The following is a 14473-nucleotide window of genomic DNA, read 5'->3' on the forward strand; positions in this document are numbered from 1 at the left end:
AAGCACCTGGTGGACCCAGTAAACATTGAATGGCTGACACCTTGCTCAAAAATCTCTGCTGGATCTCCATGCACATAGCAGTGGTTCTGTAGAACTCACATCAGTCACCACTGAAGAACCACAGGATTATCCCAAGAAAAGCAAAAAGACTGCATTTCCAGAAAACATTTATAGTTTTATAGGCATTCTGTTGCTGCATTTGTTGTTTATGATGTTTTACAGACACAAATATTGCAGTAAATTATTGGGAACCATGGTGAATAACACAAAAATTTTTTTCTCACTAGTCAAAAGTTGTAACAGTGTTGTTGACCATAATTTTTAGTACTATAAAGACAAAACACAAAAGCAAGAGATCATTTAATAACTAGGTAAGGCATAGGATAACACATACAGAAATGGGCTAGATTGTGTCTGTCTCCCAGCCTCCCCCAGATAAATAACAGTGGGATCCCTGTCTCTTCTCTGGCAGAGCAGCACACCTACCTCCTCCAACCAGACCAAACTAGCCCAAATGCTTAATTCTCCATGGCTTGTAACACCTCAATACCTTTGTATTTGCTGTTCCATCTACCTGGAGAGCCTTTCCAGGGAGCTAGAGGAGGAAGAGATTCATATGAACTGAAGAGATGAGAGTGACACTTAGACTCAGAATGGGTGTTAAGATTCAAATGATCTCGTCCAATTATTTTGCAATGGAGGCTTCTGAACGCAGAGGAAAAGAAAACAGTAAAAAGAAGGCATAGTGTAAGGTGGCCCACCCTGGGTGTGAGGATCGGTGGGGGAATGCGGAAAGAAGGGAAGGAAACTTAAGGTTTTAAAGCCACTTTTTCTCATTTGACCCTCAGAGCAACACAAGGTAGGAAATATTATTATTTGCATTCAATCTACAAAACATCTCTAATCATTCAACAAAAATGTTCTGAACACCTATAAATCAGCCAAGTGCTAGAGATACAAAAATAGAACAAAGTAAACAGAGCCTCTGCACTCAGGGAGACAGATGCACACAAACAGGTGGCCTCATTTGCTGTATAAAGTGCAGGGTGCTACTGAAGTCAAGGAGGTAACCAGATGTGGGGAGCCAAGAAAGACTTAGCAGTCAAAATTAGGTTTGATTGAAAGTAAGACCTCAAAATAGGAGGTTACCTCCCCAGGATAGAAGTTCATTTTGCCCTTGTAGAGAATTCTGGAAGCAGGACTGATAGCCCTGGTCCACAAAGATCCCAAGCACCCAGACTTCTGTCTTGGTCCCCAAACAGTTGCTGTAGTTCCAGTCGTCATGTTTGCATTGCAGCCAGCAGGAAGGAAGAAGACTCAAAATAGAAAGTAGAAATGGTAATGGTCATCATGCCAGCAGTCCTTTTAAGAAATGTTCTCAAAAGCTGCCACATTATCTGGCATTTCTTGGAAAGAACTTAGCCATAAAGTTATACCTTCTTGCAAAAAACAAAAACAAAAAATCTGGGAAATGTCATTTTTCCGGACAATCACATGCCCAGCTATACACTGATTTGAGAGGAGGTCCATTACTATAGAGGAAGGGGGAAAGGACATTGGAGGCAACTAACAACCTCTGCCACATCTTCCTAACATTAGTGAGAGCTACGGTAAGATCTGAAAAATGAATCAAAGTTGGCCTTGTGACAGAGGAGGGGAAAATGGAGGTCTGGAGGTGAGGACCACCATAGCACATTCTAAAAGAGCTTAGAATGCAAATGGGACAGTAAGCTTTGATGAGGCAGGAGAATGAAGTGTAGGCCAGGCTAGTGTCTGGACTTTATCCTAAAAGCCTTCTATGTGTCAGATGCCGAAGAAGATGCTGCCCTCAAGTAACTCCTCAGAAGATTACTAATCTGCTCAAAGTCACAGAGCTCATAATTGGGATTGGAACTCAGATCTATTTGACGGCAAAGTCTAGGCCCTTTTTACCCTCTGTCCTAAAAGAGTTGACAGCCCAGCTAGGGAAATGACCAAGCATGAAATATGCAAGTAACACAAGCTGGTGTAAAATCATATGCAGTACTGACATTTTTTCAGGGCCTTAGTTGTTCAAAGTGTGGCTGTCATGTGGGAGAGAGTGAGAACTTCTGAGAAATTGAGGAAAACAGCTTTTGGTATTCAAAGAGCAATAGCTTTCTTCTCTATGTCCTTCTCCTCCACACCCCAAATCAAAGTTGCTTAAAGTATATATGGAAGTATGAGAGAACAACTGCACATACAAGATCATTGTTTACCTAATTCCTGGAGTCTAGCACTTCTGCCAAGGCAGCAGCACCAGGAGACAAAGCTCAAGTCCTGTGAGGCAGTGGGGGCTGATACCCTGAGTTTATCCTGAAGGATGAATAAGGCGTTCTTCAGGCAGTGGGAGTGGAAAGAGAGCTCACCAGGCAGACAAGTCTCAGAAAGATATTCTAGGCACAGAGAACAGTTTGTGTAGAGGCGTGGAAGCATGAAAGCCATAGTCATTTAGGGAAGTTAAGTCTTTTACTGTGAGTGGAGGCAGGTATGGCAGAAATGACCTGGACATAAGGATGCAGAGATATACTGGCCCTATATTAAGGAGCACCTCATTTGCTACCATAAGGAATATAAAATGAGTGTGTTATGCTCTTCCAAAGGTGGGTAGTGTTATTTAGCAGTAAAGAGAAATGCAATTGTAAATGTAACTTGGGGCTTGGATAATGGCAAAGCCGAGCAGTTTGGATCCCAACTTGCAGACCTTGGAGCATCACCTAGGTTTGGGATCTAATATGAGACAAGTAATGGAAAGGCCCACAACACACACTGTTTCTTAGACCTAGCAGTTCCTAGGACTTTAGGTGTTGGTACACTGCTTTCCAAGTGCCAGTGCCATCCCTGTGTACATGCTGCTTACCCAGCAAAGCACAACTGAGATTTTGCTTCCTAGTTACTTTGCCTGGCCACAGATACTTTCATTGTTATATTCTTGAGCCATCTGTGTAGCGAACTGGCACCATCTATAAACTTATGTTGTATCAAGTTTATCAAGAAACAACTTCTGACCTTCTGGATAGAATGTATTATTTCATGACCCTGCCCAATCCTAGCTGGCTACCTCCCAACATGGAAAATATCCGTTTTTTACATCTGTCCCTTGGCTTATGGGGTGACTAGCCTCAGAAATTAGGAAAGAGGGAGAAGTAGCAAAAGCCTGAGCCCATGCCCACTGCACAGCCACCCCCAGCCATCGGGATTTGCCTGACTGGCTTTTGGAAGAGAACCTCAGGTGATCCTCCCTCAGGCTTCTGACCAGATTCCTCTCCGCGCAAGGCCCACGTTGATTAATTGTCCCATTTAACACCACTGCCTCAGTCTTTAGGGAGGAAGGTGGCATGTTTGCTCTTCTCCTTTTGAGAAAGGGGCCCAATTTATTCTTGTCCAGGCAGCATAATAAATAACCTGCCCCTTTTGGCAGGGAGTTTATTAGAGACTGATGGGACATTTAACAATAACTAGGGGCCTATGATTTATTAGGTAGGGAGGTTCATGGCATCTCTGAAGACTGGGAATGTGGAATTTAATTGATAAAGCAGCTGTCAGCAGCAATGAGATGCACTCAATAGAATATGCATTTGAGGGATCCTCTTTGGAGCTGTCAGGAAGGGTTTCTGCTAATCATATTCAGCTCCTGTGGATAGTAGTGTCTGCTGGATATCTGGGTGAGAGACAAATGGCAGGGAGGGGGACTCTGAAAGGGGCCCAGGGAGGGGTACACCTGTCAGTTGCCTGCCGACCAATGGAAGAATGTGGCACAAAGGAGCAAAAAGAAAAAGAATTTCTATCACCCTAAGTAAGGGCTCCCCTTGGAGAGGCCTTTGTCTCCTCTGAGCTGCTTAGGAGAACAAGAGGTGCTGAGCACCCACTTCCTGAAAAGAGAGGGAAATGAAAGGGTTAAATGACAACAAAAGAGATTTGTTCTGGAATTCTGAACTCTCTGCACCAGAAACTCCCCTGCCTTGGCTGACACACACACACACACACACACACACACACGCCAACACCCACAGCATAGTTACCTCACACCCACGCAGCCGCCCCTGAGCCCCTGGCTCAGGTGGCATCTCCTCTTGTCACTGCAGCTTCCACACCAAGAACAGAGCCACAGAAGCTCAGATGGATGGGGCCTCGCCTTCCTGTTGTTGTGGTTGTCTCCCAGCTCCGGAGACCCCAGAATCCAGGCTGAGAACCTGGAAATAATTGTTCATGGTCTGGAGTACATAGAGCATGCAGCTATCTTACTTCTCTACCCATCCTCCACCCCACTTTCCTGACAATAAGGGAGACTGGTTTTATCTCTGTGGGGCCATCAGTAATGGCATAGCTCTGTCCTCAGGCAGCCTTGAGCCTTTGCAAGGCAGCTTTGCTCACATTTTCTATTCCCCCCACCCTTTGGGCTGTTGCTCAGCCTTAAACAAGGCCATGTAAGGCATGGAGAGGGGCTTTCTCAGGCCAGAGCCTGTTTCCCTCCTTTGATCCTCCCGCATCTATTCTTAGGTCCCAGGAGATTGGTCTGCCTCCTTGTTCCCTCCAGGGAGTGAAAGGGAGGGGGGAGGCAATAGCTAGGAAAGAAGAAGTAATTGTCACTGTCTAATCTGAATCTCGGTGGTGACACTGAGGGACCTCTGAGCAGGATGGATACAGCAACTGGTTTGATTAAATCAAACCTCTCCCACAACCTTGTTAAATTAAACTGACAGGCCCAGAGCAGATGAGGGAGAGCAGCAAGATGATCGCATCAGGTCAGGGGGAGGGGAGGCGAGGGTAGGATTGGTAAGAAGATCAGACAGAAGCAGAGCATCAGCCTGCCCTTTTTCTTATTTGCTGACTATAGATAGGAGCTAAGATTCATGGATGTGAGATGCTTAAGTACCTGTCTGAGCACAGACCGTGGAAAGTGACACAGAAGCAAACTGCTGCCTCCCAGTAGGCTTGGCAAATTCCTTTGGCAGGCAAACCTCACATTTAGATCTGTGCTCTCGACATTTCAAAGGGCCTTTGCATACTTTACCTTCACAAGAAGGTAGCAGTGGGACTATCTGTCCCACTTTACAATTAGAGAAACTGAGGCATTAGAGATTATAGGGCCAATCTAGAGTCAGCCCAAGAACCCAGATTTCCTGCCTCCTGGTCCTGGCACACACTGCCTCCAACATTATGCCAGATGGCAGCATTTCCTAGGACTTAGTCCCTGGAGTGCCATCTTTTCTTCCACCCACTAGAAACGTAAACCACACAGCTTGCTTCATGGGCTAATTCCCAACTGGCCTAGCGCAGCCCACCTGCAAGCACATGGCTCGCTTACAAGGTCACAAGGCCGTTGTAACATCTTCATATCACTTTCCCACATGCCTAAGCCCTTCCAAGTCATTTCTACTCTACCTAATTACATTTCATGGAACAGGGAGAGGTGGGAGAGATGTTGTTAGCAACACAGAAACAGCAATAGGAGAAGGATAACACTGATACCCTGCTGGCTTCCTCACCTGTCACCCAGTTCTTCACTTGCCAAAGCTAATTTTCCACTCACCAGTGGGTGAGAGCTCATTTCAGACTGTCTGAAATACACACACACACACACACACACACTCTCACACACACTCACACATATATGGATACACATTGTGAATAATGCCTCACCCAGGATTTCCTTGTTCTATTTCAGATACCTTCAATGGTGTGTTTATTGACACATCCACCCCTTTCCCATCTCTTTTTCAATAGGGAGGATACTGGGATGGGGATGCTTGTAATGTGGTGTGCACTGAGAGCACAGCTGAGATCCTGTTGGGCCCTGTCTCCTCCCAAGGCACACATCACATCCCAGGTGCACACCAGTAAATGATCAGATTCTGGACGTAGGGAGCCAAGGACAGGGGAAGGAGGAGAGAGGAGCAGAATTGCAACCACTGTCGTCATGAAGGAAGCTGGGTGAGAGAGCTGGCACAAGGTGGCAACATTTGCATGAAGAGGACAAACAACTGGAGATACCACTGGGGGCATGCATAGATGTAACACACCAGTCATGCTCTTTCCCTACGGTTACCAGGCGGGGTTTGATCACTATGCATGACCTGAGAAAGACAGACAAACAGCAGACAGACAGACAGGTTGGAGGTACTTAGATAAACAAATATAACCAGCCTCCTAAGCTCATCCTGGTGTTATGATTGGCCACACCAAAATGTAACATCTCCAGTCTATCTGATATCATCGAACAGGTTTCCTCTAAGGCAAGGAGTTGGATTCCCCTAGAACACCTGCCAAAGTGGAGTGGAAGGGAAGGACGTCTTGCCTGGGGGCAGTGGTCACTGGGCCTGGGTTTCTGTGCTGATTCTGCCCTTAGCAACCTGAGTAACCTAGGGCAAGTCACTTAACATTTCTGTGCTACACTTTTCTGACTTGTAAAAACACATGCTTGGGTGGCAGATGCAGACTGTTAGCAATTTTAAAACTTTAGAGATCACAGAGGAGAAAACTGAGACCCAAAGAAGTTAAATTACTTGTCCAAAGCCACTTGATGAGGGAGTAGAATGACCGAGAGGATGTGGATTCTGGAACCAGGGCCAGTTCCACATGATGGTTCCAGCACACCCCTCATGGTGCCCTCTGGTGATCTACTGTCTCCTCATCTCCCTTCCTCCTCTGCAGAATGGAGGAATAGCAGCACCTGCCTCCCAAGGTTTGGGAAGAATAAATGAGTAGCTGACACAAGGAAAGCCTCCAATATATGTTAGGCTATGCCCATTTTTAGTGATGAACCAGAGGCTCATACCCACAAATCTTTTCTTCCAGTCTTTCTATGAGGCCACACGTCCTAATGAAGGTCCTTTTCAGCTCCCAAGTTCTATGATTCTAAGTCGAAAAGATTAAGATGCAAGTTATTTCCAAAACCCTCCAGGCAGAAACACAAAAGCCTATTTGAGGGATTCATTATTCACTTTCTATTGCCTCAGTCACTTTCTATGGATGATGATTCATGGAGAATAATCACAGCAGAGAAGATCTGTCCAATGCTAGGAGAGAAGGCAGTAAAACCCAAACTCCTTCGCGTGTTCAGCTCCTATTCTCCACTATGAGTCTTCACTTGTTAAGCGGCGGCAATGTTTCTTGGCCTCGCTGCCTTTCTTCTCTGGGAATTTGAGGCCTTCTCTTGGTATAGACTGTTGCTAGTGCAGTCACTGCCCACCCAGCACCGCTCCTCAAAATGCCAAGGAGAGGGTCCTGCCTCTCTGGCCAAGCAAAAACCCTCACAGAAGCAGCTGTCGCCAATGGCACTGGCTCCTCTCAGGGTGTCCAGGCTGAAATGTTTAGCATGCCCCAAGTTGATGTCTAATCAGAGCTATGCGAATTATCTGGTTCCTGAAAAACAGCAGAAGAGACTTAAGAGCCAGCCTGGTAGAAGCCAATATGCAGACAGCCAAACTTGAGATGTGACCTCTTTTCCCCCTCACCCCATGGTCTCAGGAGGAGAAGCAGGTGGCTTTTCTTTCCCTCTTGCTAACATGTCTCTCCCTGGCAAGCTGCCAACCACTGGTCCTTGCTTACAGCTAGCTAGCGGAGATGGCCAAGTGGTATGTGATAAAATGAGCCTTTGCTCTGAGTTCCAGGCCACGGTAAGGTTACAGAGCAGCCAGCACTGGGCCTCTGGAGTGTCAGATGTTGCAGAATGTCCCAGGAGAGTCCTGGGAATGAGCCATTTTCCTTCCTGCTATAGTTTGCATCCACCGGTATTAGTTTGCACAAATACCATATTTCCCTTAGCTGTGCCCTGGCATTCTTCACGTGTTCTTCGTAGTTCAAAAATAGTTGCTTTTCCTGGCCCAGTATGGTGACTCACGCCTGTAATCCCAACACTTCGGGAGGCTGAGGTGAGCAGATTGCTTGAGCTCAGGAGTTCAAGACCAACCTGGGCAACATAGCAAAACCTTGTCTCTACAAAAAAGAAAGAAAGAAAGAAAGAAAGAAAGAAAGAAAGAAAGAAAGAAAGAAAGAAAGAAAGAAAGAAAGAAAGAAAGAAAGAAAGAGAGAGAGAGAGAGAGAGAGAGAGAGAAGAGAGAAAGAGAGAAAGAGAGAAAGAGAGAAAGAGAGAGAGAAAGAAAGAAAGAAAAAGAAAGAAAGAAAGAAAGAGAAAGAAAGAAAGAAAAAAAATTGCTGGCATGGTGGCATGTGCCTGTAGTCCCAGCTATTTTGGCGGCTTAGGTGGGAGGATCACCTAAGCCAGGGGAGGTCAAGTGTGCAGTGAGCCGTGATCACACCACTGCACTCCACCTGGTCGACAGAGTGAGACCGTTTCAAAAAAATATATATATATATTTTATATGTATTATATATATATATTTATATATATAATATATATTTTATATATATAATATATATATTATATATATATATTTTTTATATATATATATATTTGCTTGCCTTTCCAGTAAATATTTGCAAAATGGAAATACTTGCTTCCCAAGTAGCAATGAGATCTTTGCTTAGGCATCATAAGCACCAAGCCCATAGCTCCAAATTATTCCATATAGAAGTGAGTATCAGCCCACAGACTACTTGTTCATTATTTGGACAAATCTAATTTTGCACTTGAAAACTGTTCAGATGAGATAGCCTGGGAGCTATTCATACATGAATTTTACTCAAAATACCATACTGCTATTTCTTCTTCCATCACCTTCCTTCAGTCGCTCTCTAAGAAGTTTCAGCAACTCTATAATTGATAGCCTGATCTTGAAGCCCAGTGACTTTATAAGGAAGTAAAGGTTGTGAGAGTGGTGGTCTGAGTTAGCACTATGGGCAAAAGTACGTGGTGGGCGGATCACGAGGTCAAGAGTTTGAGACCAGCCTGGCCAATATGGTAAAACCCTGTCTCTACTAAAAATACAAAAATTAGCCGGGCGTGGTGGCACACACCTGTAGTCCACACACCTGTAGTCCCAGTTACTCAGGAGGCTGAGGCAGGAGAATTGCTTGAACCCAGGAGGCGGAGGTTGCAGTGAGCCGAGATTGCGCTACTTACTCCAGCCTGGGCGACAGAGCGGGACTCTGTCTCAAAAAAAAAAAAAAAAGAAAGAAAGAAAGAAAGAAAAGAAAAAGAAAAAAATGATGGCAATTCCGTGGATGTGGAACATCAGAACTCACTTCCTCAGTGGCTTTCATCATTTCAATAATCCACTTTAGGGCACCTCCCTCCTGCTTTCTGAAGAGTAGAATAGCTGAATTAGTGCTATGCTGAAAACTGGGAGACCACATTCCATCACCATACAGACGAACCTTTTTGGGTTGAGTCGCTCCATCTGTAAGAGAATGACAACCTTTGTTTGAAGACACCCAAAGTTCATGGAGCTTTTTATGACTACAGTCTTTGATTCCTCCGCCCAGTCCAAAGGTTTTGGTTTTGTTTTTTTTTTTTTTTGTTTTGTTTTTTTTTTTTTTTTTTTTTTGAGACGGAGTCTTGCTCTGTCGCCGGGGCTGGAGTACAGTGGCCGGATCTCAGCTCACTGCAAGCTCCACCTCCCGGGTTCACGCCATTCTCCTGCCTCAGCCTCCCAAGTAGCTGGGACTACAGGCGCCTGTCACCTCGCCCGGCTAGTTTTTTGTATTTTTTTAGTAGAGACGGGGTTTCACCGTGTTAGCCAGGATGGTCTCGATCTCCTGACCTCGTGATCCGCCCGTCTCGGCCTCCCAAAGTGCTGGGATTACAGGCTTGAGCCACCGCGCCCGGCCGGTTTTTGTTTTTTTAAATTAAAACCCAAAGTGATTATTTCCTTTGGAACTGAGAGGGTTCCCCAACACACAGGCCACTTCATCCTCTCAGCTGTCCCTCCTGGTATTGGACTTATAAGGGTCAGAGGAGCCCAGTCCTCTGTCTAAGGTAGACAAGGGAAGATGTCATGAAAGCTGGGAGTTGGATTCTTTCAAGAATAGCTGGGCCTCAGTCCAGTTCCTCCCCTACCATCCCAATGTGTTCCCACTCAGACATGTACACAGTCTCTGCTCAGCACCTCTGGGCCAGCCAGTCAGGCAGGGTCCTCTCCCTAGAGAGAAACAGTTCCGCAGTGATATCTGAACACATTCCAACAGCATGTATTTATCTCTAGGGTCAGCCTTTCCTGTTGATGATCAGGCAGCATGTGGTGGGCGATGGGATTGGGATAATAGTTGTTGGCAGCCACAGTCAGGGGCAAGGAATGAGGGCACTGGCGATAGGGCCCCTGCCCTTGGGAGGGTGATGTTATGATGAGGTTTCCAGACTGCTATGTGACCAGGTATCTCTCTCCTTGCACCAGGATGTGCTCTCCAGCTCTCCTGTTGCCAGTAGAGATGAGAAGCTGGACACTGCCTCACTCGGGTATGTCTTCCAGAGCTGGCTAGGACCTGGTGGATAGGGACCTCCAGGTGGGGGCCATAGATCCTATAGATCTGGAGCCAGGAGAATGGCGGTGTTTCCATTATTTAATGTAGGATCTGAGCTCCCTTGGGACACAACTGGTTCTGCCTCTTCATTTGAGCTCATTGATAGGTGTCAGGAGCTTCAGGCTCTGGCAGTGGGACAAAGGGGGCCACCCTCCCTGGCTAGGTTAGGCAAAGTCCCAAGAGTTGACAGCACTGGACACAGTTTCCAGGAGCTGCACCCTCTCTGTCAGGTAAAGTGCCGACCAGTGGAGGGCAAATGGCCACGTACCTTCTGAGGGTTCCACCCCAGCTCTGAACAGCTTTAAGAAAGTATGTTCACAACCAGTCTAAAGAGCTTTGATTTCTTTATTATTTATTTCGAATGAGATAACCTCATCCTTCCTCCAGGCTGAGTTTCGGAGGCGGGTGGGTGGGTGGAAGGGAGGAGGCTGAGCCATCTGATTCCTCTTCAGCAAAAATGAATCATGTCCCCCAGCCCCCATCCTCAGCCCAGAAATATTTATCCATGTTTATATAACCATGGCAACAGGCTTTATTCTCTATCACTTAAATCCTTTTTTAAAAATAAAAAGCAGAAGGCAGCTATTTTTCCTACTTTTTCCACCTGCCTGCTCTGCCCAGATGAGAGTTACCTCTTCAGGAACAAGGCGAGAGAGAGACCCCCCACACACACACACACTCCTGGGGTAACATTGGCCTTCTCAGAAGCAAGGGAATAGGTAAGTTGCAATGGCCCAGCACCACGAAAGGACTTCAGAGTTAGACAGTAATTGTCCTCCAAAGTCTTGTGGGAACCACACAGTGATACCACCTCAGACTTGTCTAAAACTTCTCTTTTGAGTTCTGCACTGGTATTATGACTATCAATTTGTTTTCTTGCTATCTCTCTCTACCTGAAAATGGATGGAATGTGAGCTGGCTTTGCTAACAATACATTCTTCATCTGCAAGATGGGGTAAATATTCCCCTGCTCCTGACTACTTCACAGTTAGTTTTCAGAAGAGAGTTGCTTTTTTGAGATGGAGTCTCGCTTTGTCACCCAGGCTGGAGTGCAGTGGCGTGATCTTGGCTCACTGAAACCTCTGCCTTAGCCAGGTTCAGGCGATTCTCCTGCCTCAGCCTCCTGAGTAGCTGGGATTACAGGCGCCCGCCACCACGCCAGGCTAATTTCTGTATTTTTAGTAAGAGATGGGGTTTCATCGTATTAGCCAGGCTGGTCTCAAACTCCTGACCTCGTGATCCGCCCACCTCAGCCTCCCAAAGTCCTGGGATTACAGGCATGAGTCACTGTGTCCAACCCAGAAGAGAGTTTTGTAAGGAGTATAAAGTGTTACAGACTCACAAAGGTTTAAACCCATAAGCAGGGGAAATTGAGGCCCAGTAAAAGGAAAGCATTTGTGCAAGGTCATACTCTGTTGTCAGCAGCACAGAAGACCTAACCACCCAATCTTAGGTTCTTGCCAAGAGATCAGCCCACTTCTTTTGGATTTTCAACCCTAGTCAGCCTCCCAACTTCCAAGTGGATTCCAGCCCATGAAGCCTCAGAGATGGAGAAAACTGGGGCTTACACTGGACCCTAAAGACTATTTCACCAGGCCAGGCATGGTGGCTCATGCCTGTAATCCCAGCACTTTGGGAGGCCGAGGCGGGTGTATCACGTGAGGTCAGGAGTTTGAGACCAGCCTGGCCAACATGGTGAAACCCTGTCTCTACTAAAAATACGAAAATTAGCCAGGCGTGGTGGCACCCGCCTGTAATCCCAGCTACTCAGGAGGCTGAGGCATGAAAGTTGCTTGAACCTGGGAGGCGGAGGTTGCCCTGAGCCAAGATCACACCACTGCACTCCAGCCTGGCAGTGAGACTGTCTCAAAAAACAAAAACGAAAACAAAAACAAAACAAAACAAAAACACTATTTCAGCCACAGATCCACAAATGTTTACTTAGAGTTTCTTACATCTGACTACCGTGCTGGAGACTGGAGATGGAGCAAAGCAAGGCCCTTCAACTTGGGGAACCATTTTGTGGTGTTTCTCCGCATTAAAGGCCCCCTCTGTGGACTATATGTCAATGCTGGGTCCTTTCTATCCCAGTCCCATAGTATTCAACTACAGAACTTCTTCACCTGGACTGGAAACCACAACTCTGTCCTTGGGGGCGGCTCTCACTCTGAACATCTGGTGGGTCCCATAGAAAGGGATCTCTTGGAGGATTTCTGCCCACAGCTGCAGAAAAGGCAGGAGGGGAAATGCTGCTCAGACTGGTAGGGCCAGAGTTGCCTGGGCTCGGCCAGCGGTCACTGACCAAATTCAGCCCATACTGTGCCTCTTTTTTCTTTTCTGTATGCATTGGCTACAGCTGCCCCAGCTTCACCCAAAAGGACTCTTGGGGCTAGGCTGAAAGCTGTGGGCAAGAGCTACTGTATAACAGAGGACATGGGGTTGTTAAGTGGAGGCCATTCAACTGGACTCTGCAAACTCTTCTAAAGATTTAATTCTCTCTCTCGCTCTCACCCTTCCTCTCTTCAGACCCTCCATTTCTGTCCCTCCTCCCTCCCTGCGCCACGTGTCTATGTCTCTCTGTATCTCTCTCTCCTCCTTCTCTCCCCCGTCTTTTTTTTTTTTTTTAGACGGAGTTTTGCTCTTGTTGCCCATGCTGGAGTGTAATAGCCCGATCTCAGCTCACTGCAACCTCCGCCTTCCGCTTTCAAGCGATTCTCCTGCCTCAGCCTCCGGAGTAGCTGGGATTACAGGCATAGGCCATCACGCCCAGCTAACTTTGTATTTTTAGTGGAGATGGGGTTTTACCATGTTGGTAAGGCTGGTCTCGAACTCCTGACCTCAAGTGATCCACCCGCTTCCGCCTCCCAAAGTGCTGGGATTACAGGCGTGAGCCACCCGCGCATCTATCAATAGTTAGCGTATCTGGCACTCTTGGCTGCCACCGACGGACCGATCGCGGCACCGGCACCGTTCGTGCCTTCTCTGGTGTTCTTACAGTTGTCCCACTCAGAGACCTCAAATCCTGCCTGGGGCAAACTTTTCCCCGTTAATTACCTTGAAACAACACGTCGCTAATTGCCTAATTGCTCTCTGTGCTCTGCGCCACCGTCCCCGGCTGGCCCGGCCGGGCGCGGCGTCTCCGCGCTGGGAGGGAGCAGCGCTGGCGCACGCGGAGCCGGGCGTCCAGGGCTGGGGCTGGGAAGAGCAACCCCGCCGGTCTGCCGAGCCCATCGGCCTATGGAGCCCATCGGCTGCAACTTCATCCTCCAGGGCCTGGCTGGCGCTCGAACGGTTCCTGTTCGGCTCGAATAACATCGGAGCATCCCAGCCTTTGAGCGCTTCGCCAAAGGCCAGAGCGTCAGCTAGGTTGACTGACGCCGAGCCCTGGGGAGAGAAAGGCTTGCTCCCTGCCCACCCCGGTGAAGGCCCCAGGGAAAACAGGCACACCCCCTACCCCGTTTCATGTTCTCATAAAAATCATCGTCTGAAATTACCGTGCTTACCGTGTGTGTGTGTTTACCTGTTTATCTCACCTCCCCTTCTTCCCCATGTAAGTTCTTGAGAGCAGGGACCTCGCCTATCATACTCAGTATCCCCAGCCCTACAGCCTTGCCAGGGGCGCAGCCGACCCTCGGCGGCTTTGTGTGATAGGCGTGAACCGGCCAAGCGGCGGCGTCTCTGCTCCGCCTGAGAGGGCAGGGCTTCGAGGACCTCACTCTAGGAGTGAGGCGGGATCCACATTCCCAGGGTCCTCTTCGGGGAGAAAAGAGCTTCTGAGGGACTTCTGGGGATGGCAGCGGAGGGGGTGGGGGTGTTTCCTTCCTGATCGGAGTTTGGGGAAAGGGACTGACACTATGGCACTCTGCCTCTTACTGACATGACACCGCTACCCAGTCCCTCCCAGTAAAAATGTGCTCTCCCTTTATGACCACACGAGGGTCATGTGCTTCGTTGGGGGCTGCCGTACGGCCTGGAATCACGATGTCCGCCGCCGCGCTGGCCGGGACCAGGTGTGTCCCCGCCAGCCCCAGTA

The 14473-nt window shown here is 47.7% G+C and overlaps 1 long non-coding RNA gene across 1 annotated transcript; it reads right to left on the minus strand.

Annotated features, from left to right (window-relative positions):
- Positions 1-595: 595 nt before the first annotated feature.
- LOC105479199 (uncharacterized) lies at positions 596-14411 on the minus strand. The gene is made up of 3 exons (XR_985751.3): positions 13961-14411; positions 9166-9320; positions 596-7383 (listed from the first exon to the last, which is right to left on the minus strand). It is a non-coding gene; the product is annotated as an uncharacterized lncRNA (long non-coding RNA).
- Between the last annotated feature and the right edge of the window lie 62 nt (positions 14412-14473).

The sequence above is a fragment of the Macaca nemestrina genome, chromosome 1 (genome assembly GCF_043159975.1).
Source record: "Macaca nemestrina isolate mMacNem1 chromosome 1, mMacNem.hap1, whole genome shotgun sequence".
Taxonomy (NCBI): domain Eukaryota; kingdom Metazoa; phylum Chordata; class Mammalia; order Primates; family Cercopithecidae; genus Macaca; species Macaca nemestrina.